Below are 24,390 nucleotides of genomic sequence, written 5' to 3' on the forward strand. Positions count from 1 at the left end.
TCGAGATCTGTTGAAAACCAGAGATCAAAATTTGTGATGAATCTAAAGCTTTCACTCCTCCCACATAGACTATAGGTTATTGTAGGGGAGGGCACAAAGCAAAAAGGAAAATAAACCTTGCACGGATTTATGTAAATTTATTATTTGAAGTTATGAAATACTATGAAATTAACTTTAAATTTAACATGAAACATGCATATTTATCATTATTATTATTTCATCTTGCCCTCCTCCTGTCCCATCAAATTATTTACTTAAAAATCTAAGTCCTTGATGACATCTGCACTCTATATGCAGTCTGGTGAAATGCCTCACAGCAGACTTTGCCAATCCAACCTATTTGGCAATGACATCTGTCCATGACCCCTCCTCTGTAATGGTTTGTTATTATAAAATTATTACCATATCAACTTGTGGAATAATAAAAATTTGAATCAATATATTAAATAATAGTTGAACAAAGAATCTTGGACTGAGGACCTTTTGACCTATTTTTTGTACTTAGATAAACAAATCTAAAATGCCTTGATGATTATTATCTGTGTGCATTTGGGTGGATGGAAAATATATTATTATGCAAACCAGCTGATGCTAAGAAAATGTATATGTATATATATTTGCAAGTATAAGAATTATTTGTGTTAACCATATGAATGCATTAAGATTGTTAAAAGAGGAAAACCATTACCTGTATAATCATTTTAACAGTATAAGTAAATTACTAGTTTGTATTAATGAGCTATGGATTAATTGTTTAATAATATGACTTACTTAAACTAATGAACTAAAGATTAATTGTTTATTAATAAGACTTACATATAAAAATTAAGTGTGTACGCAAAGCTGAAAGAACAAACCTGCAACATTTTTGTCAAACTGCTGACTTAGAGTCTGTACTCAGGAAAACTGCTAATCTTTTTTATTTTCCAAACGTCTGTGATTTTTGTTTAATTAACAGTAATAGGTTCTTTCACTTCTTCTAAAGTTGTTTTGAACAAATGTGTTGTAATATTACTAAATTCCCCCAAAGAATTGTGTAACCTTGTCTTATGACAGACTGTTTCTAAGATGTAAATCTCTTTTATAAAAAGGAAGCTCACCCCCCCAAGATTGGGCTATTGCTGGTAACTGTCAGTGACACAAGCTGACAGGAGCTGCAGTAGTTTCTCTCTGCTCACCAAGAATAAAGAAATTGCTTTTTACTCTATTTCTGCTGTATACCTGCTGTTTGCCTCGAACCTTCGTCCACAAACTAAAAACCCTGACATCCAAAATATTCAATTCATGTTTGTGCACTGATTATATTTTACTTCACATATAAATATATGTAAAACAACAAATCATCCGGCATCCAACAAGTGGGCTGCAATGTCCCATGAACAAAGGCAACAAAAAAACACAAAAGAGGGACACAAGTGCTAGAATGTACAATGAATAAAGGCCACAAGACGCACAGAAAAAGAAGGATGCAAGGTCTAGCATATCTAGGGAACAGAGGTTTCTATATTCATAACGTTTTCAAAGCAGGTGGACTTACCATTGTACCATTGGGCCTGTTTCACCAAATGGACATTTCTCTGTGCCAGTATATATTTATTATGGACATAGCCCTTGGACCCTTTATGTCTTCTGTGTCAAGGTACCTTTCTTAACATGTTTTGAGAATGTATTAATATAGTTACTTTTTGATTAAAGGTTACCTCTTTTTTTAATCATCTACTCTTTCTATCAATATTCATCGCTTACCAGATCTTTTTCTTCTGCTTGATATTTCTTACCTCTCAGTGAATCTACTCCAACAGAACCTTTCTTCTTGGTGCTCTTCTTTGCCACAATTACTAGGGTGAATACAGAAAAAGACAGAACAGAAAGCAAAACAGAAATGAAGTCGATCTTTTATCTGAGCCAAAAAAAAAATCAAAGACACAATGGAGAACCTAAGCTTGTTTACCAGAAAAGAAAACACTAAGAAAGATTGAACTAGACTTTTAGAATATATACACAAACTTGGACAGGAAGGAGGTGCAACACTGATTTAAACAATGTTGTGTGACTTCTGGGACATGCCTCCTAGTAACCAGACATTGCATCTTAGCAATAGGAACTGCTATTTTGAGTAAGCAACATAGCAAAATGATATTGCAGTAAAATAAAAAGAAGATCTTAAATAATATCAAACATAGATAAACAAGTGTTTTAGAGAGAAAATGATTTCAGAATCTATGATATTACTAATGTAAGAAAAAGAATAATTAGTTAAGCAAATCAAAAAATTTTAGAAATGGGAACAAACACAAAATCTTGCTGTAAAGTCAAATTTACTAACTTGTAGGAAATCCAAAGATTCCCTATCAGTTTTAGTCTGGAAATCATCTTTTCTTAATTCAACATCATTGGAGCAGTCAGTGGTAAGGATTAATGCAGCACCCAGTACTAATAGTAGCAAGTGCCAGCAAGGGTTCAAATTATTCAGAACCAGGTTTCAGTTGTCACTTTGGTTACATACAATTAAAATATTATTATTAAGGCCTGGAGAATTGGGAGGGTATGGGTACTGGGGTGGGTTCCTAACTAATTTTTTTTATTTGGTTGTTTTACTCTTTACTATACAATCACAGAAAAAAAATCCAAGAATGATCAAAATCCATACAGAAGGGTACAAAAATGACAACTGCAGTGGATAAGATGCTAATATAGAAACATTTGGCAGAAGTAATAATGAAAGAGTGAATGTCCAGCAGGAAACGGTAGCTCCTCAGAAGGACCAAGTTCAGAGAATCACAATGTGGAATGATTACTCTTACAATGCTATCTAAAACAACAACAGCGACAAAATACCCACAACAACAACATAAGTCAATCATGACACAAATAACAATTCTGTGCTTTGCTTGTATTAAAGGATCTTTCAGCATACAAATCTACAAACTCAACGTAAATGTTGAAAGAAATGATAGCAGCAGGCGCTCTTGATGTTGCAAATGCTTAGGAGTGTGGAGATGTATTGGAGATGGATGGTTACAGTGGGTAGCAATTCAAAAGCTCCAGTGTTGATCAGATGAGCAGCTGTGGCGACCTAACATGCAGCTGTGGGCCTCAACATGCAGGTTGGTAAAATGTTTGTAACTGTGGGGTAAAAATATTAAAAATAATTGTGATGTACAAATAATTTGAATGACTCTTTTCAGTGAATACTAAAACACATTTAGCGTCTTTTGTTTCCCTGACAATGATAGATGTTCAAAGGGCATATATAAGAACCACCTGAATCATCTCAACTCGCCTGGACCTGATTCACTTATGATTCTTTTGAGTTCAAACTATGTCAACAAAAATTTTGTCAATGATAACTGTATAATTCTCCATACAAGTACAATACAGTAACGACACATTTATATTAGAATGTATTAACCATTATGTTTTGTACAATTCGTTATTGGAATTGTTTAAAACTAATTATATGAACAATATTAAAACTAATATATTTACACTATGTTCCTGTGTACATTTAACAAATTAGTTACACTAAATTTAACCTTTTAAAAATATTTTTTCAATGTATAACAATTATTTGCATTCAACTGTACTTTAGCAAATGCTTTTTTATGGATCATTGACTGTATCTTATTGTTTTGATTTCAAACTGAATTATTACCCGAAAACCAGTTGCACATTGTTGTCTATTTGATTTTATAACATAATGTCTTTATGTATTGAAACAGAAAAATGTCACATGAATTATCGTTATGTAAAAAACAGTATGTAATTAATTACGTATACACACACACATTTTATATATATATATATATATATATATTGTAAGACGCTAGGGGTCGCTGTTGCCCCTTTAACCCCAACAGACAGACAGTCAGGACACAATGTAAAAGAACTAAGAAGATATTTAATTATTTTGTTCTCAATAATAGTGCCCTCAAAGCACCACAGCCACAATAACATAGGCAAGGTATTCACTAGTCACAACAATTCTCTCTCTCTCTCTCTCTCTCTCTCTTTATTTCTCCTCCACACCTCCCAGCAAGCTTTGTCCACCTCCACCCAACTCTGGGTCACCTTCTGGGTATTCCGAACTCCTTTAAATAGTCCTTGACCCAGAAGTGCTTCTGCTCTTCCGTCCATGTGACCTGCCAGCAATTCCGGGTCAGATGGAGAATTAAAATTTTTAATCAGCCCGGAAGTACTTCAGGGCTTCCGTCCTCATGATCCATTAGTACTTCCTGGCTATGTGAGAATTTATTCTTCCACTGTCTTCCCACAGCGTCCCCTGGCGGCACCTATGATACCCAGCAGGGCTGTGTTGCTGAACTCCATGTCCCACAGTGCCCTGTGGGAATCCGGGGCACCGCTGCAGTCCAGGGGAGCTGCCATCTAGTGTCTTGGGGGAGGCAGTGTCCTCGAAAGCTGCCTTCCCCCATCCTTCCATCTCAGGGGTATCCCGGCCATCCCTTACAATTATATATATCTATATTATACTGTATATATCTATATTCATCCAATCCCGGCCAACACAGGGTGCAAGGTAGGAAACAAACCCGGTGCAGAGCGCCAGCCCACCGCAGGGCACGCACACACACACACACACACACACACACACATAAACACAAAGTATGAATAAATTATATATTTGTGATCAGATCAGAGGACTTTACATGTGTGCCAGCATCTAACATAATGAATTTCAAAAATCAAATGAATCAAAGGAATTGATTCACTTCAACGGGTAGTTAGAAAGGATTGATTCAGTAAATGAATCAAAATGCCCTTCACTATAAGAAATGCTTTTTCATAGATTTATACAGTTCCAGAATGAAAACAGAGGCAAGCAATGCATAATAAAAAGGAAAAATGAGCACTGTGACATGGTGATAATCATGCTAAAAAGAAAAAGAAAACAAATGTGTATGTTGTATGTGAGTTAATAATGCTTCATAAGCAGTCTATTTATACAGAATAAGCACAAACCTTAATATACTGTACATGCTACAGTGAGGGACTGAAAATTGAAAATCATTTATTTTCAAGGCTGACCACAATGTGTCAATTAAATAAATTAAAATCTCACTATGCCTTAATGTTTCATTTGGTAGAAACTGCCATCATGACTGAGTGACCAAGAGTAATTTGACAATCAGTGCCTTGTGATGTCACAATTTAGAGGCCATCTTGAATCCTTGGTAGCAGTGTCAAAAATAACAAAAATATAACGGTAAAAAAGATTATCAAATGGTGTCAGAAGCTGACAGAATGTACCTGTGTTACCTTGCTGCAGTATGAATGTCAAAAATAAGCAGTTTCCATTAACTACATAAGTGCATCTGTTGTAAGCTACTGCACTGTTTGCTTGCCAGCTACTTCACATTCAAAACTAGTGTTCAGCAGATAATGCATATGAGACAATTCTAGTCTACTTTTACTTTTTTGTCAGTTGGTTAAACTACATTGGCCTAATATGGGAGTGTATGTGGATCGGTTTGTTCTTTTAAAGACTGGAACCCTGACCAGGGTTGGCTCCTGCAATGATGATGGAATACTGCAGAATGTTAGGTTACTTTATTTTTGAGCATGTAATGTGTTCATTACATTAAACTATGCAGCAGTCAAAAGGGGCAATGCTATAAACAGCTAGCAAGTGGTGAAGATTTTCCTGATTGGGTACACAATGCTAATACAATAAGCAGATGCTGTGAGCAGTTATTTGTTTATTTCAGAAGTGGATAAACTAACTATTGAGTGAGATATTTTAATGTTCAGTTCTTGAATTAAGACACATAGGTGAACAATGCTGCTTTAGAAAATAAGATTATAGGGGCCTTATAAGTAACTGACTGGGTCAATCAGTCTTCAGTTGTCCATAAGTTAATTTGATAAAAGAGGAAAAAAGAAAACCTGCCTCAATCCTTACATTCATGCCCACTATGCCCTCATAATCCCTCATTAGCTCCTTGTGCTAGTAGCTATTTCAGTGTTTTCCATTATTTTTATTATTTTATCTTTACATTTGCAATTTGGTCCTGTGGTGGGCTGGCGCCCTGCCCGGGGTTTGTTTCCTGCCTTGCGCCCTGTGTTGGCTGGGATTGGCTCCAGCAGACCCCTGTGAGCCTGTAGTTAGGATATAGCGGGTTGGATAATGGATGGATGGATTTGCAATTTGTTAAAAAAAATATTTTTTCAGACTGCATGGTACCTATGAGAATTATAGCCAGGCTATATTATAATATAATATATATAATATATAATATATATATATATATATATATATATATATTATCCATCCATTTTCCAACCCGCTGAATCCAAACACAGGGTCACGGGGGTCTGCTGGAGCCAATTCCAGCCAACACAGGGCACAAGGCAGGAATCAATCCTGGGCAGGGTGCCAACCCACCGCAGGACACACACAAACACACCCACACACCAAGCACACACTAGGGCCAATTTAGAATCACCAATCCACCTAACCTGCATGTCTTTGGACTGTGGGAGGAAACCGGAGTGCCCGGAGGAAACCCACGCAGACACGGGGAGAACATGCAAACTCCACGCAGGAAGGACCCGGGAAGCGAACCCAGGTCCCCAGGTCTCCCAACTGCGAGTCAGCAGCGCTACCCACTGCGCCACCGTGCCGCCCTATATATCCATCCATCCATCCATTTTCCAACCCGCTGAATCCGAACACAGGGTCACGGGGGTCTGCTGGAGCCAATCCCAGCCAACACAGGGCACAAGGCAGGAACCAATCCCGGGCAGGGTGCCAACCCACCGCAGGACACACACAAACACACCCACACACCAAGCACACACTAGGGCCAATTTAGAATCGCCAATCCCACCTAACCTGCATGTCTTTGGACTGTGGGAGGAAACCGGAGCGCCCGGAGGAAACCCACGCAGACACGGGGAGAACATGCAAACTCCACGCAGAGAGGACCCGGGAATCAAACCCAGGTCCCCAGGTGTCCCAACTGCGAGGCAGCAGCGCTACCCACTGCGCCACCGTGCCGCCCCGCCCTATATATATTGTATATATATATAATATATATAATAGTTATAAAATTAAGCCTCTTACAAGAAAGTAGGTTAGTGAAACAATGTGGCCATAGGTTATGTACGTTGAATACCAATGCAAATATGCACCTAATTTCCAGCTACTATGCTTTTCAATCCTTACATCTGAAACTGCAAAACTTCCCGCCTTCTTCAGTAATTATTTAGGGAAATGAGGCTAGTCCACAATGTATGAAATGACATAAGATTTCTGGAAAGGAAAGGTGACATCAGATTTACCTTGAAGAAAAACCTGTGAATCTGCTAGCCAGTGGTTTCGACCTTCTGGATACTAACATGGATACATTTGAAAATGCATCTTTTTTTATTTGTTTTGGTCTTCCATCCACATTGAAAGTGTGATGTTGACCACTGAAAGCTGTTTAGAAAATGCTCTGCAATGTCTGCAACTGTGAAAAAAGTGGATCTCATATAGCTGTGTGGATAAAAATTGAGCTTTTCAAATCATAATTATCATGTGACCAGTCACTGACTACCATTTGTTATGATAATTCCCTTTGTGATTTCATCTTTACTGTCAGGACTGGCCTTTCCTAATTTAATCAAATTAGGTGACAGGTACTGTGCCTTGAAATACTTGAATATTTTACATTATCTATTTAAGCTGAAATTTTCCAAGGCTTTGACTGCCTTATACCTTCTTTTGACATTTAAACACAGTTACAAGTCCATTTTGTTTTTCCTCATTCTTTTGGCATTTTAAATTTACTTTAGATTTGCTCCATAAACAAATAGTGCACTTTACTGTTAAACCACACATGCCCATTAGGGAAAGTTAATGTATTTTTGCAATTGCAGTGTGGATTACAAACTCTTAGAAAATGATCCAAAAATTTGTGGACAGAAAACTTTTAAAGCAAAAACTGCACTTTTAAATTTGTCCATATGAGTATGGACTAAGCCTTAGTCTACAGACATTATATGTATACATGCATGCTTGTTTTAGGTTTAATGATATAACTTGCTGAGTAACTGGCAAGCAAAAGTCAATGTGACTTGGGACTGCATCACTAATTCTAGACATTATTATGTCCTTTTTAGGTCTTTTGGAGCAACTGCAACGTGTTTGGAAATTACTAGGAATGTTGGGACATATATAAATAAAGAAAAAACTTTAAAGACAAGAGAAAAGACATCTCTGAAATGATTCCAAAATAAGAAGGTTAATCCATATTATTACCCAAAGTCTCTGAACTCATTGGAGGCAGTAGCAGAAGAGATAATAATGGCAAAATTAGACGTTACCATGACTACCTTTTGCCTTTGAGGTGTTGTGCTGGAACACCTTTAACCACCTGCTCACTCCACATTGGTGTGCTAAATGGCACTACTCCACTATAGGGGGCTCTGTATTATGTACCCACACATTTGTGCCCATCTTTCCCCAAGCTAATTATAACATACATATTTCCATTGTTAAGTCATCATTACTCAGCTCTGGTTCTTGCAATTATGTAATAGTTTTCACTATTTTATTATTTTTTAGTTTAGCACTTTTTATATATTGTTACTGCTATCTATCTATATAAAGCAAAAACATAGGTAGTCATTCTATTCTGTTTCCCTTTTTTACAGTATTTATTATGCAAATAACAAAAATATTTTCTCAGTAATTTATCAATGTTATCCTGGCATAATTTAAGAAAGAATAGTATTTTAAACACTCGAATAAAAATTCTTTATAATTTTATTGATTAAAATGCAAAACCAGTATTTATTCAACTGCCAGTTTGTAGTTATTCTAAACACACACAACCATTCCCATGCAAATGCTACCTAATTAAGCCTCACAACGCAAAATAAAAACAATGACTATACTTGAGGGCTCTGACATATGGCTGTGGAAGCTGGACCATCAAGAAAGTAAAGCAAAAAAGAATCAATATCTTTGAACTGCTGTAGTGGAGAAGATTACTACATATGCCAGTAGACAAGTCAGTCAGTCAGCCTTAGATCAGAATAAACTGAATTGCACATGTTTAAAGACAGGAGAAAATATTTTGCTCAGATCACAAGAAACAGAAACCTGCTAAAGAAAGCACTGATTTTGGAACCAGATGAGGAGGAATACATAAAACAAGATGGATGAAAGATTCAGAAATTCAATGCCAAGAATTATAAGGCATTATCATTGAAAGAAAAGCCCGGTGAGCACATTGAGCTTAGAAGGTTTGTAACTGATAAAATAAATCATGTAATAGAAAATCTGTATAGGGCATTATCTTGTTGTCAGTATTGCTTTCTGGTGAGGACTGCAAGTCCCTCACAATGAGATCTACATTATGAAATGGTTACTGATTCCTTCTTTAAACAACTTTCAAGCCATTACTTCAATCAAGATTTATTTTATATAAAGCCTCTCACAGGAGTAGCATTATAAGGCTCTTGGCAAAATAGAATGTGGCATAAAATAAAATATAAAGCAAAAGCAAATAAATTAGATTATTATCCATTCATCCCAACAGCTTCAATTCACTTAATCCAGTTCAAGGTGTGACAGCCAGTGCTTATCTCTACAGCATCTGGAACAAAGTATGAATCATCACGGTTCATCATATGGCATAATGAATCACATATGAGTGAAATTTACAGTGAACAATTAAACTAAGTTAGGAAGACAAAAGCAAATGTTGTTACTTAAACTTCATATTTTAATTAGGGTGCTTTGAAGAAAACCAAAAGCAATTTTATTTTAGGGCTGGGATATAAACCGTTAGAAATTAAATGGGGATAAACCTCAACAGTAGTAATTAACAGGCGTAGGTACAATACCAAAGTTAAAAATCAGTAACTGATAGTCAGTACCCACACAGGTGTCAAAAATAACCAAGCTAAAGCTCCTAAGTCTAGTAATAGTCTAATAATTATTTCCCTAGTAAAATATACTAAATTCTTTTGATTTGAAAGTTTGAATTCAATAAGCTTTAAATCTGCATGTTTTGTGCTGCTATCTGAAACAGCTACTGTCCTATGTTGTACTGAGCATGTCATGACTAACACAGCCACACCTATCAGGAAAGTATCCAAAACAGCAGTTCTTACATACTTATGTCATCTACCCCTCCTGGGGTATAGGTCACTGACAAGTGTCCCCCAGGCATCTTTGTCCGCACCTTTCTTTCCAGTTTTGAAGTGAGGCCCATTCTCATGGTGCTTGTCTCCATGTCCGGACACCACATGTTTCCTGGCCTTCCTTTCTTCATTTTGTCTTGGAGATTCATGATCAGTGACTGTCTGGTGATGCTGGGGGGAGGCTTTCTGAGGATTTGTCTAATCCATTCCCATTTCATTTTTAAAATCTCAGTTTCTGAAGGCATCTGGTTTATTCTCTGCCAAAGGTCATTGTTGCTGATGGTGATTGCCCAGCATATCTGAAGTATCCTTCGTAGACAGGTGATGACAGTCTGAACTTTCTTAGTGGCTGTAACTGTCATCCTCAAGGTCTCAGCTTCATAAAAAGGACTTTACTGTTAAATATACTGATCCTGGTTAGTTTTTCAGCTACAAAAATACTGCCCTAGCCTTGCAGATTCTGGCTCTAACATTGCCATCTGTGCCTACTTTCATTTGGTCCAGGATGATCCTGTTCAACACTTTTCCTGAACCCAAAAGGAGCATGATCCTGTGGTAATCCGTCTACCAGGCATTACCACTTTTAATGAAAAAGTCCTATGTATAGAATAAGGGCAACTTTTCAAAATTCATTAAAAGCACTTACCTGTGTAAGTCATTAAGTGCAGGGGGAGCTTTTGCGGTAATTTTAACTTTGTCTTCTGCAGGTTTACACAGCAGGACGCCAGCAACGGGTTGGGTGCGCCTCCAGGTTAGACCTGCTGGAGGATGCTGCGGATACCCCGTCATAAAGGCGAGCATCTCTCTAGTCCTGCCGTTGGCAAATAGAGGTGTGAACCGTGTTTAGTTAAGAATGGGCACGCATGAATTAGTGCGAGGAAGGAATTATGAAAGAAAAGAAGTACATACTTATGTAGTGCGTATCAGGTCTTCCGAGGGAGTGCATCCACTTTGTGCACACACGCGGCCACTAGCCCTATTTATTACAAGTCTTAGGTGGCAGTGCTAGATACTATCATGGTGAGAACAGGTTTGGCTTCTCTGTGTTGTGAATTGCCTGGAACACCCATTAAATTACGATAACACCTTACCACAATATATCTGAAAAGGATGTTTAATGATTAAATCCATCAATCCAGGGATGTGTCCATTCTGGGAAGCATTGGGAACGAGGCAGAAACAATCCCTGGACAGGGCCTCAGCTCATCGCAAGGTGAATACAAGCACACACATACACTGGCACCATTTTAGCGGCACCAGATCCCCAAATCTGCATATCTTTGGAAGGAAACCGGAGCACAGTGTGGAAACCCAGCAGGAAAACATGTAAACTCCAAGCAGGGAATAACAGCGACATGACTCCCTGCAAGACAGCAGTGCTAACGCTCCGCCACCGTGTCACCCATATGTGTGTAATTATTAACAGTGTTCATTATTTAAATGAAATTAACGATTTATCTGTAAAATGTAACATACATATTTTAAAGCATTTCATCATGAAAGTGATATCAAGTTTAAATCTAAAGATTCTAAATTGGCAGAGAGTTGGAATATTATACATTTAATATGTCCTGTGTGATGATCTGTTGCTGTTTGCCGCTACTGTCAGGTCAGGAGGAAGTCCAAGAAGCTCGTAGCAATTAAAAACTGGGATGACATATACGACAGTCTGCTTTAATGATAAAGTAAACTACAAGGTTAAAGTGGACATTTCGAGATTAAAGCCAACATTTCCACCTTAATCACAAAATACACATTTCACCATGCCCTTAATTTTTTTCTCTGTGGCTCAAATACAACGCTGTACATTATGTTGCTGTTGTGAAGTTGCAAAAAAAAAAAAGACGGCATAAAAGACGGTATGTGAGACTTTTAAAATATATTGTGTCATTACAATCGGGAATATGCAACACTTGAATATAAAAGGACCACAAATGCATCTGTATGTCAGCATTTTGCTTCACCACATTGAACCATTCATCAAACATCAAAGCATGCACATCGATCCCGTAGGATCCGCATAGCGGCTTTCTGCTACATGTAGATAATAAACAGACTCTGACGTCACATTCCAACTTTTGTCACACTGCGCCCCCCGACTTTTTGCTGGTACTGCAACTCGCGCATGCATCACGTTTCCGAGGTCCTGCTCAGAGGACGTGTCAAATGAACGCTGGGAACGCGTGACAGCCATGATGCGTGCACGTACACGTTCTGAGCGTGAAATATAAACGAACCCTTACAAAGGTCGAGAGGAACACGTGTGCAGAAGGTACCTGGCCTCCGTCTGTCACGATTGAGTAAAGAGAGCAACGTTTTGTGGGATTGGGTGAAGACTTGTGCCCAGACTAAAAGAGGCACTTCTTGCCTCGTAAGGGGGCCTTTAGACTCTGTGGTGTTGTTGGTATAGCTTGTTTCAGTTAGTTTACCAAACAGGGGCTTGTGCCTTATTTTTGTAAATTTCTTGTAAGTATAGTATAGATACAGTATCTCCTAATTTTGCTTTATTTTGGTGGAGGTATTTATATAGATTTTGAGCTTTGGTGCACTTTGTTTTTTGTTCTTGTATATACACTTTTTTTTCCCCCTTGTAAATATTTTTGCCTTCTTTTGGACTTTGTTATTTGTGTAGCTTCTTCCTGAACTCCTTTTCTTCATTTGTGAAGACTACCATTTTTTTTCTGTGTATACACTTTTATTGTATTTTTTTTATTTTTGGGGTTGGAAACTACATTGTATATATCTTCTTCTTCCGGCTGATCCCAATAGGGGTTACCACAGCGAATCACATTGTTCCATATCTTTCTGTCCTCTGCATCTTGTTCTGTTACACCCATTACCTACATGTCCTCTCTCACCACATCCATAAACCTTCTCTTAGGCTTTCCTCTTTTTCTCTTGCTGGCAGCTCTGTCCTTTGCATCTTTCTCCCAATATACTCAGCATCTCTCCTCTGTACATGTCCAAACAAACGCAATATCACTTCTCTGACTTTGTCTCCCAACCGTCCAACTTGAGTTGACCCTCTAATGTACTCATTTCTAATCCTATCCATCCTTGTCACACACAATGCAAATCTTAGCATCTTTAACTCTGCTACCTCCAGCTCTGTCTTCTGCTTTCTGGTCAGTGCCATTGTCTTGAACCCATATAACATAGCTGGTCTCACTGCCGTCCTGTAGACCTTCCCTTTCACTCTTGCTGATGCCTGTCTGTCACAAATCACTCCTGACACTCTTCTCCACCTATTCCACCCTGCCTGCACTCTCTTTTTCACCTGTCTTCCACAATCCCCATTATTCTGTACTGTTGATCCCAAGTATTTAAACTCATCCACCTTCGCCAACACCATTCCACTGACCTCCCTATCATTTACACACATGTATTCTGTCTTATTCCTACTGACCTTCATTCCTCTCCTCTCTAGAGCATATCTCCACCTCTCCAGGATCTCCTCAACCTGCTCCCTACTATCGCTACAGATCACAATGTCATCAGCAAATATCATAGAAAGGGGTCTCATGTCTAATCTCATCTGTCAACTTGTCCATCACCATTGCAAATAAGAAAGGGCTCAGAGCTGAGCCCTGATGTAATCCCACCTCAGCCTTGAATGCATCCATCACTCCTACCGCAGACCTCACCACGGTCTCACTTCCTTTGCACATATCCTGTACAACTCTTACATACTTCTCTGCCACTCTAGACTTCCTCATAGAATACCACAACTTCTCTTGAGGCACCCTGTCATATGCTTTCTCCAGGTCCACAAAAACGCAATGCAACTCCTTCTGGCCTTCTCTATACTTTTCCATCAGCACCCTCAGAGCAAACATTGCATCTGTGGTGCTCTTTCTTGGAATGAAACCATACTGCAGCTCACTAATCATCACCTCACTTCTTAACCTAGCTTCCACTACTCTTTCCCATAACTTCATGCTGTGGCTGATCAATTTTATCCCCCTGTAGTTACTACAGTTCTGCACATCCCCCTTATTCTTAAATATCAGCACCAGTACACTTTTTCTCCACTCCTCAGGCATCCTCTCAATTTCCAAGATTCCATTAAACAATCTGGTTAAAAACTCCACTGCCATCTCTCCTAAACACCTCTACACTTCCACAGGTATGTCATCTGAACCAACGGCTTTTCTATTCTTCATCCTCTTCATAGCTGTCCTTACTTTCTCCTTGCTAATCTCCACATCATCCAACCTCTTCTCTCTCTCGTTCTCTTCATTCATCAGCCTCTCAAAGTACTCTTTCCATCTGCTCAACACATTCTTCCCGATTGTGAGTACGTTTCCATCTTTATCCTTTATTACACTAACCTGCTGCACATCTTTCCCAGCTTGGTCCCTCTGTCTAGCCAATCGGTACAGGTCCTTTTCTCCCTCCTTAGTGTCCAACCTCTCATACAACTCATCATACACCTTTTCTTTAGCCTTCACCACCTCTCTCTTCACCTTGCGCCTTATCTCCTTGTACTCTTGTCTACTTTCTGCAGCTCTCTGACTATCCCACTTCTTCTTTGCCATCCTCTTCCTCTGTATACTTTCCTGTACTTTCCCATTCCACCACCAGGTTTCTTTTTCCTCCTTCCTCTGTCCAGAAGTCACGCCAAGCACCCTTCTTGCTGTCACCCTTACTACATCTGCTGTAGTTGCCCAAATGTCTGGTAACTCTTCACTGCCACCGCCTGTCTCACCTTCTCCCTAAACTCAAACTTGCAGTCTTCCTTTTTCAACTTCCACCATTTGATCCCTGGCTCTGCCCTCTTGTGATCTCCAATGTCATCCTATAGACCACCATCCTATGCTGCTCAACTACACTTTCCCCTGCCACCACTTTGCAGTCTTCAATCTCCTTCAGATTGACTCTTCTGCATAGGATGTAATCTACCTGTGTACATCTTCCTCCACTCTTGTACATCACCCTATGTTCCTCCCTCTTCTTAAAATACGCATTCACCACAGCCATTTCCATCCTTTTGGCAAAATCTACTATCCTCTGACCTTCTTCATTCCTCTCCTTGACACCATACCTACCCATCACCTCCTCGTCTCCTCTGATTCCTTCACCAACATGTCCATTGAAATCACCACTTTCTGTCCCTTGGGTACACTCTTCATCACTTCATCCAACTCACTCCAAAAATCTTCTTTCTCATCCACTGCACATGTATGTATATTGCTCACTATTTTTGATTGGAGCATTTTTTGTTGTACGGTTGCACCTGTAAATAAACCTACTATTGTTTGGAAATACCACCTTTTTTCTGTGTCTCCATGTCTGACATCCCACAGATCTGATCCTGGTTGCTCCTCCACTACAAGACGCCCACAGTGTGGTCTGGCGCCAAACTTGCCACTACATGGGGTGTCACAAATCCTTATGTGCTTAGTACAATTGCTGAGGTCACCTTTCTTAAGGATCTTAATCAGGTATCACTCTTCCCATTCTGTTACTATTTCTTCCTCTTCCCATATATTCTCGAAGAGGGGAGTAGAGCATCTGCACTGCAGTATCTATATTTGCATTAAGGGCTATGGCAAGGATATAGTCTAGTCTGGATGCCTTTCCATTGTTCAGCTGTCTTACAGCTTTTTTAATTGCTGCTGGCTGAATGTCAGATGAGTTCAAAGGCACGGGTCTGTTCAGTAGTTCTTCAAAATGTTACACCCATCTACTCCTTTGCTGTTCCTCTCCTAACATTGGTTCTCCATCCTTATCTTTCATTGGTTTTTGTGGCTTGCCGCACTTTCCTGACAGTTTCCTGGTGGTGTTATACAAATCATTATTTTCTAGCCTCTGCTGCCAGTTCATCTATGTTTGTCTCTTGCCTGATCTTATGCTTTTCTTTGCATTTTTATTTGCTTCTATGTGTTCTGCCTGTGACTTTGCCTACTCTGCCCTTGTTCTTTTATTATTCACCATTGTTTTCATCTCCCTTCTCTGCTGAAATCCACTCTCTGCTGGTTCCTTTTGGGACCAAGCACTTCCTAACATGATGAAACTAATGTCTTTCTAACCCTAGTCCACTTACTGTCTGTTGTCTTTTCTTCTTTCATAAGTTCTTGAAGCGCTTGAAACTTGTTGCTTACTTCTTTTTTCTTTTCTTCATGTTTACCAATTTTATGTGGGGTTAATATATTTGATCAACCTTCTCCATACAGCTTGGTTCTGCACCTTCTTCTCAGTCAAACCCTTTCCTTCTGGTCTTCTTTTACTTTATGCATCCACCTCTGCTTTGATCTCCCTCATTTTCTCTTCCCCTGTACTTCCATTCTCATCATTCTTTTGCCCACATATTATTGTCTCTTCTCATCACATGTCCATACCTCTTCAATCTACTTTCATGCATGTTCTCAGATACAGTATCTCTTCCACTTATTGTCTCATTTCTTATTCTGTCTTTTTGTAACTTCACACATCCAGTTCAACATTCTCATTTCTGCCATATTTAACTTCTTCTTCTGTGCTCTCTTTACTGCCCATTTCTAAGCTCCATACATTATTGCTGGTCTTACCACTGTCTTAAAAACATTACCTTTAACCCTTAATTCGTTGATCACACAATACTCCTAATACCTTCTTCCAACTGTTCCATCCACACTGCAATTTATGGGTTAACTCTGCATCTAATTTTGAATTTTGAGCTAACAGTGATCCTAGATATTTAAATGTATCTTTTCAATAGCTCTCTCTGCAGGTTATCTTCCAAATCCTGATCATCATTAAACCTCATACATTGTCTTTTTCCTATTTATCTTCAATTCTACAGTATATCTTCCATAGCCCTTCTCCAATCTTTCAACTTCCTCTCCACTTCCATTTTTCTGGTGCCACACAACACAATGTCATTAGCAAACACATTCACCAGGGGGATTGATCTTTTATCCAATGATTCAACAAATCCATAACCAGACCAAAAAGGTAAAGATTTAATAAGATCCCTGATGCAGACCTACTCTAACTGGGATCTTGTGTGTTATTCCAACACTGCTTTTAACCTGAGTCCTCACTCCCTCATACATATCCTGGACAATCCTCCCATACTTCTCTGGTATTCCTTTTTCTCTCATGCACCTCTAGACCTTTTGATGTGGAACTCTATCATAAGCCTTCTCCAAATCAATAAACATTCATATGCAAAACTTTCTGTTTTTCTTTATAAGCTGTCTAGATGCAAACACTGCATCTGTTGTTCCTCTTCCTGACATAAAACCAAACTGCTCCCCCTATGGTGGTCTCTTCCCATTGCTTTCTCTCTATAACCCTTTCCCAAATTTTCATTGTGTGTGACATCAGCTTTATCCCTCTCTAGTTCCCACAATCCAGAATACCCCCTTCTCATTATAAATGAGTACAATCCTGTTCATAGATTTTCTGCATTAGATCCCACAAAATATCTACTCTTCCACACACTTCTATGGTATTCTGAGGTATTTCATCCTTTTCTGTTGACTTTCCATTTTTCATTTTTTCAGTTCCTCCTTTATTTCATCACTCTGTTTTTGGTACTATCCCTTCATTTGGGACTCCATCTCCAAATGCTACCCTTGGATTTTCTTTATTCAACATTTCAAAGTACCTCTTCCATCTATTCTTGATCCTCTTATGCTCACTCAAGATCACATCTTGCTCATCTTTCTCTTTCACCTGTTGCTTACTGACACTCTAAATTCCTCTAACTTCTTTGCATCTTTCAGAAGTCCAGTGTCACACTTTTGACATTGAGATGATACTCCAGTCCTGTCCTTCTTTTCTCTAGCCTCAGTTGTGTTGCTACATAGTGGTCCTCTAAAGCTACATCTGCTTCTGTTATCACTGTTACATTCAGTAGGGATCTTCTAAACTTTTTGATAATGAAGATGTGGTCTATCTGGTTCTTGATGGAGTGGTCTTGTGATACCCAAGTCATTTTTTGAATCTTCCAGTAGGGGAACATGCTTCCGCTGATGCCCAAGATGTTAAGAACACACAAGTCTGCCAATATCTCCCCATTATCATTTATGTCACCATGTCCTTCTTGCCCCATTATTTCCTCATGCCCAGTGTTGTCCTTTACTATCTTGCCCACAAGAAAAACATAAACCAAAATGGAATGACAGTGACATCACAAATATAATTAACAGAATCAAAATGAAAAGTAATTGAAAAAAAATAAATAAATAACATTAATAATACATTTTAAGAGGTTTTTGTAAATCACTAAGGTACAATTATTTGCTTTTGAAACAGAAGATGATTAAAAAAGTTTGCTTATTCATTATATTGCATTTCTTTTATGACTTGCCTTTAGAATCACTTCTTAATGAAATGCATTGATAATGAATAGTTCAGTCTGATTCATTTTTTTGTCTTATTTCATGAAGTTTCTTTGCTTATATTTACCCTTTGTCCACTAGCCTACTGTTTGTGCAGAATCATCAGCTCCAGTACTTCTGTCTCACAGTTGTGGAGTTACAGAAGCTTTCCTCGGAGGGATAAACCTTCTCTTTTTATCTAGCACCTAATAAAGTTTTCTTCCACTGCTTGAGTATGTTTATTTGTATTTAATTTACATGCAATAGACAGTAAACCACAGAATAGCAGGAAGAAGGAAAGCTACAGGGAGTGTGAAAACTAATCTTGAAAATCCTGTGCTTGCTTTATATTGTGCCTTTGGGGACTTGTGCAGGAACGAAAAGCCTGAGATTGGAAAAATGGATGCAGACTTGTTGCAGCTTGTGCAGTTTTTGTGGGACAAAGAAGTACAAGGATGTAACCTACCCGCTTCCTCACAGTTCCTGTTTGGCATATGAATTTTTGTCACTTACTAATTACATATAGTTACATTGAATCTCATTGGTCTCATACAATTTTGTTATCTGAGTCCATGTTTAACTGTTTATATGTACTATAAAAGCAACTTTTTGAGTCTGTACCTTTGAAATGTAGGAGCATTAAGAGCAAAGCTGTTCAAACAATGCATTGGACATAAAAGAAGAAAAAAGAAAAGAAAAGCAAAGGCAAATAATGGAGCACACACAGTGATGAAGAAATGGAGCATCATGCTGCTCATATGACCCAATTTACAGAGCTGCCTTCACACTTACAGTGAAATGGCAGGGTCATTATACAGTTACATGCTTTCACACCAGCCTAGCAAATGTGATATCAAAGTGAATTTTACACCTATTATGTAGTAATGTGACAGGTTTTGCTTTATTTAGGAATATAAATCTTTGAGTAAATTCTGGATTCTTTACTTTTCCTTGAAGTTTTTATAGTACTCAAATGTAATGCATGTTGAAATGCGACACTATACTTTTATAGAAAAAAAAGTTTAATTGTAGACTTTTGTCGTACTATCAAGATGTTTAGCAAATATTTACATAAATTTAAGAATTAGAGTACAATAATCTTTATTCATGCCTATTTTTGTCTCATAATCTCATTTAAAAGATAAGTTTGGCATTTTTCAAGTCAAATCCATATTTTCACAGTTATGGCATACATTAATTTGCCATGGGAATCTGTGTTCTTAAGTGGAGCATTTTTTATAAATTAAAAAACATACTGTGTTTGTTCCTGTGGTTTAAAATGGAGTCTACAAGCATTAAAACTTATTGAATACACAGATGTGGAAGAGACCAAGTCTTTGAAACATTCTTTATTAATTTCTTCAGGATGCTTAAGATAACAATACGGTATTGAAAGTAATCACTGATTCTTGGACCTGTGTCTCTGTGTTAATGACACATTCCTGTTCAGCTTACTGCCAGCATTGCAGGTGGAATTTTTATGTAAACAAGGAAACTAACAGCATGGAACCATGCATGAACCTGTAGCTATTTAGCATGATGATATACAGTCTTAAAGCATTAGCGACAGAAACTGGATAGTGTATAGATGAGTGGTTATTATGTAGGGAGACAAAGTGGTGCTGTTGCTTCATAGATGTAGCATAATAGGTTTGAATCTAATGCCAGGTATTCTTCCTATTCTTCCACTTCTAATGTTAACATGGTGTTTCCTCCCACATCCTAAATACAATCAGGTCAGGTAAACTGACAATTTCACATTAGTGTGAGTTGGAGTGTGGATGGGTATAAAATAACAACAGGCTCATAGCCAAGCAGTGACTGCATCTATTAAAGGTGGCCCCATAAGTTCACAGGTTCACCCATACACAAAACCCAGCACACAGCATTGAAAATACTTTTTCATGCAATGGAAGATAATCAAAAAAACTAAATATATGTATACAAATATAAAAATACATCTTTAATTGCTTAGCCTACCACTACATGCAGGCTACTGAAATAATGTCATTAATGCACTGTTCACTTGATATTTACCTAGCAAAATGATTCACAGTAGATAAAGTAAAACTGATCAAAGAAGATGTATGATACTGTTGGGTAAAGTCACACATATATAAAAGGCACTCACAAGTAGAAGTGATGAACTTCCATCCAAGTAAAGAATCACTGCAGCAGTTGTGATCCAAATTAAAGTCCAATGCTGTCCAGGAAACTTATATTTTAGACTTTTTGTCGAACATTTATTTTTATTTACTTAATTTTTATTATGTAAAACACATACATTAAAAATGTGGAGTATATAAATAAATATATATGTTTAAATGATTCAAATGAAGTTGTGCTTGGGGACAAATATGATTGGATGACCTACAATAAACCAAATCCAGGGAAAGTGAAAGGTTGCAAGCAGAGGGAGAGAAGACAGGCATCAAGGTGAAGAACACAACTAGACTTCTTTTAAAATGGTACAATCTCACAGATATATGTTTATATATGTATATTTTGAGGGGCTGTTCTGGAAAAAAAAGTTTGTTTCCTAAATATATTAATTGGTTCATATATATATTGGTTCAGATACATTGGTTTGAATATATACATTGGTTTGGAAACTTTGGTTCAGATACATTAGTTGAGATATATATTGGTTTGTCTATGTCTGTTCTGATATATATATACAGTACATTGGTTCAGATACATTGCTTCGAATACATCCAGTAGATATATACATTGGTTTAAATACATCGGTTTAGATATATACATGAGATAGATGTAGATAGATACATTGGTTGGGATACATTCGTCTGGATATATTGGCCGGTTCAGATACTGTATATACGTCGGTTTGAATAGAATGTTTGGGATTTACAGGCAGGCACAACACTGTAACCTAAGTTTAACATCTCTGTTCCACTTCATCATTGCTTCAACATTGTTGTTATTATTCTACATACATTATGCAAAGAACATATGCCTGTCTGCGATGTTTTATTTTGCAAGCACTTTACTTTCATTATTTAAAACACTTGCACAGATTTCCCCCTCCTCACCCCACTCTATCCTGCTTCCCTCACTCTGTCTTCTACCCCATGAGTTGTCAGAAACCTTTAATCACAGCTGCTGTATGTCCCTTTTTCACCCCATGAAACATTTTTCTATTATTGACAGAAAGTCACACAGTGATTTCTGTAATCCCTTTTTGATAGCGTTTTGTCTAAGGGCAAATTAGACAATCATTGTTAGATGATCTGTACTTACTGAATGTACTAGTTCAATAGCTGACCTTCCAAATATCTCAATTGCAGTCACATTTTTATTTTCTTTCTTCCTACTCTAAGAGACACATCACACAGAGAAATTGCATCAAAACACACCCTGTATTTTGTTTGTATTTTTTCTTTTGATATATGTATCTGTCACGGGTGATCGCTTATTCTCCTCGTGAAACATAGTTTATCATTGACAGAAAGCCGCTTGGTGATTTCTTCTTCTTCTTTCGGCTGCTCCCATTAGGGGTTGCCACAGCGGATCATCTTCTTCCATATCTTTCTGTCCTCTGCATCTTGTTCTGTTACACCCATCACCTGCATGTCCTCTCTCACCACATCTATAAACCTTCACTTAGGCCTTCCTCTTTTTCTCCTGCCTGGCAGTTCTATCCTTAACATCCTTCTCCCAATATACTCAGCATCTCTCCTCTGCACATGTCCAAACCAACGCAATCTCGCCTGTCTGACTTTGTCTCCCAACCATCCAACTTAAGCTGACCCTCTAATGTACTCATTTCTAATCCTGTCCATCATCGTCACACCCAATGCAAATCTTAGCATCTTTAACTCTGCCACCTCCAGCTCTGTCTCCTGTTTTCTGGTCAGTGCCACTGTCTCCAACCCATACAACATAACTGGTTTCACTACCGTCCTGTAGACCTTCCCTTTCACTCTTGCTGATATCTGTCTGTTACAAATCACTCCTGACACTCTTCTACACCCATTCCACCCTGCCTGCACTCTCTTTTTCACCTCTCTTCCACAATCCCCATTAGCACTTTGGTCAGCGGCTGTTGTATGTAAAGTGCTTTATAAATAAAGTTGACTTGACTTGACTCTGTACTGTTGATCCCAAGTATTTAAACTCATCCACCTTCGCCAACTCTACTCCTTACATCCTCACCATTCCACTGATTTACACACATGTATTCTGTCTTGTTCCTACTGACATTCATTCCTCTCCTCTCTAGAGCATATCTCCACCTCGCCAGGGTCTCCTCAACCTGCTCCCTACTATCAATACAGGTCACAATGTCATCAGCAAACATTACAGTCCACAGGAACTCCTGTCTAATCTTGTCTGTCAACCTGTCCATCACCATTGCAAATAAGAAAGGATTTAGAGCCATCCCTGATGTAATCCCACCTCATCCTTGAATGCATCCGTCACTCCTACTGCAGACCTCACCACAGTCATACTTCTTACATACTTCTCTGCCGCTCCCGACTTCCTCATACAATAACACAACTCCTCTCGAGGCACCCTGTCATATGCTTTCTCCAGGTCCACAAAGACGCAATGCAACTCCTTCTGACCTTCTCTGTACTTCTCCATCAACACCCTCAGAGCAAATATTGCATCTGTGGTGCTCTTTCTTGGCATGAAACCATACTGCTGCTCACTAATCATCACCTCACTTCTTAACCTAGCTTCCACTACTTTTTCCCATAACTTCATGCTGTGGCTCATCAATTTTATCCTCTTGTAATTACTACTGTCCTGCAGATCCCCCTTATTTTTAAATATCGGCACCAGTACACTTTTTCTCCACTCCTCAGGTATCCTCTAACTTTCCAAGATTCTATTAAACAATCTGGTTAAAAACTCCACTGCCATCTCTCCTAAACACCTCCATGCTTCCACAGGTATGTCATCTGGAACAACGGCTTTTCCATTCTTCATCCTCTTCATAGCTGTCCTTACTTCCTCCTTGCTAATCCGTTGCAGTTCCTGATTCACTATCTTCACATCATCCAACCTTTTCTCTCTCTCCTTCTCTTCATTCATAAGCCTCTCAAAGTACTCTTTCCATCTGCTCAGCACACTCTCCTCGCTTGTGAGTACGTTTCCATCTTTATCTTTTATTATCCTAACCTGCTGCACATCTTTCCCAGCTCGGTCCCTCTATCTAGCCAATCAGTACAGGTCCTTTTCTCCCTCTTTAGTGTCCAACCTCTCATACAACTCATCATATGCTTTTTCTTTAGCCTTCGCCACCTCTCTCTTCACCTGGCGCCATATCTCCTTGTAGTCTTGTCTACTTTCTGCATCTCTCTGACTATCCCACTTCTTCTTTGCCATCCTCTTCCTTTGCATACTCTCCTGTACTTCCCCATTCCACCACCAGGTTTCCTTTTCCTCCTTCCTCCGTACAGATGTCACACCAAGCACCCATCTTGCTGTCATCCTTACTACATCTGCTGTAGTTTCCCAACTGTCTGGTAATTCTTCATTACCACCCAGTGCTTGTCTCACCTTCTCCCTAAACTCAACCTTGCAGTCTTCCTTTTTCAACTTCCACCATTTAATCCTTGGCTCTGCCCTCACTCGCTTCCTCTTCATGATTTCAAACGTCATCCTACAGACCACCATCCTATGCTGCCTAACTACACTTTCCCCTGCCACTACTTTGCAGTCTTCAATCTCCTTCAGATTGACTCTTCTGCATAGGATGTACTCTACCTGTGTACATCTTCCTCCACTCTTGTACGTCACCCTATGTTCCTCCCTCTTCTTAAAATACATATTCACCACAGCCATGTTCATCCTTTTAGCAAAATCCACTATCCTCTGACCTTCTTCATTCCTCTCCTTGACACCATACCTACCCATCACCTCCTCATCTCCTCTGTTCCCTTCACCAACATGTCCATTG

At 38.7% G+C, this 24,390-nt stretch overlaps 1 long non-coding RNA gene across 1 annotated transcript; it reads right to left on the minus strand.

Moving 5' to 3' along the window:
- Positions 1-13,789: 13,789 nt before the first annotated feature.
- Positions 13,790-23,803, minus strand: LOC127527419 (uncharacterized). The gene is made up of 3 exons (XR_007934736.1): positions 23,494-23,803; positions 23,365-23,437; positions 13,790-14,265 (listed from the first exon to the last, which is right to left on the minus strand). It is a non-coding gene; the product is annotated as an uncharacterized LOC127527419 (long non-coding RNA).
- Positions 23,804-24,390: the final 587 nt, after the last annotated feature.

The sequence above is a fragment of the Erpetoichthys calabaricus genome, chromosome 4, assembly GCF_900747795.2.
Source record: "Erpetoichthys calabaricus chromosome 4, fErpCal1.3, whole genome shotgun sequence".
NCBI classification, from domain to species: domain Eukaryota; kingdom Metazoa; phylum Chordata; class Cladistia; order Polypteriformes; family Polypteridae; genus Erpetoichthys; species Erpetoichthys calabaricus.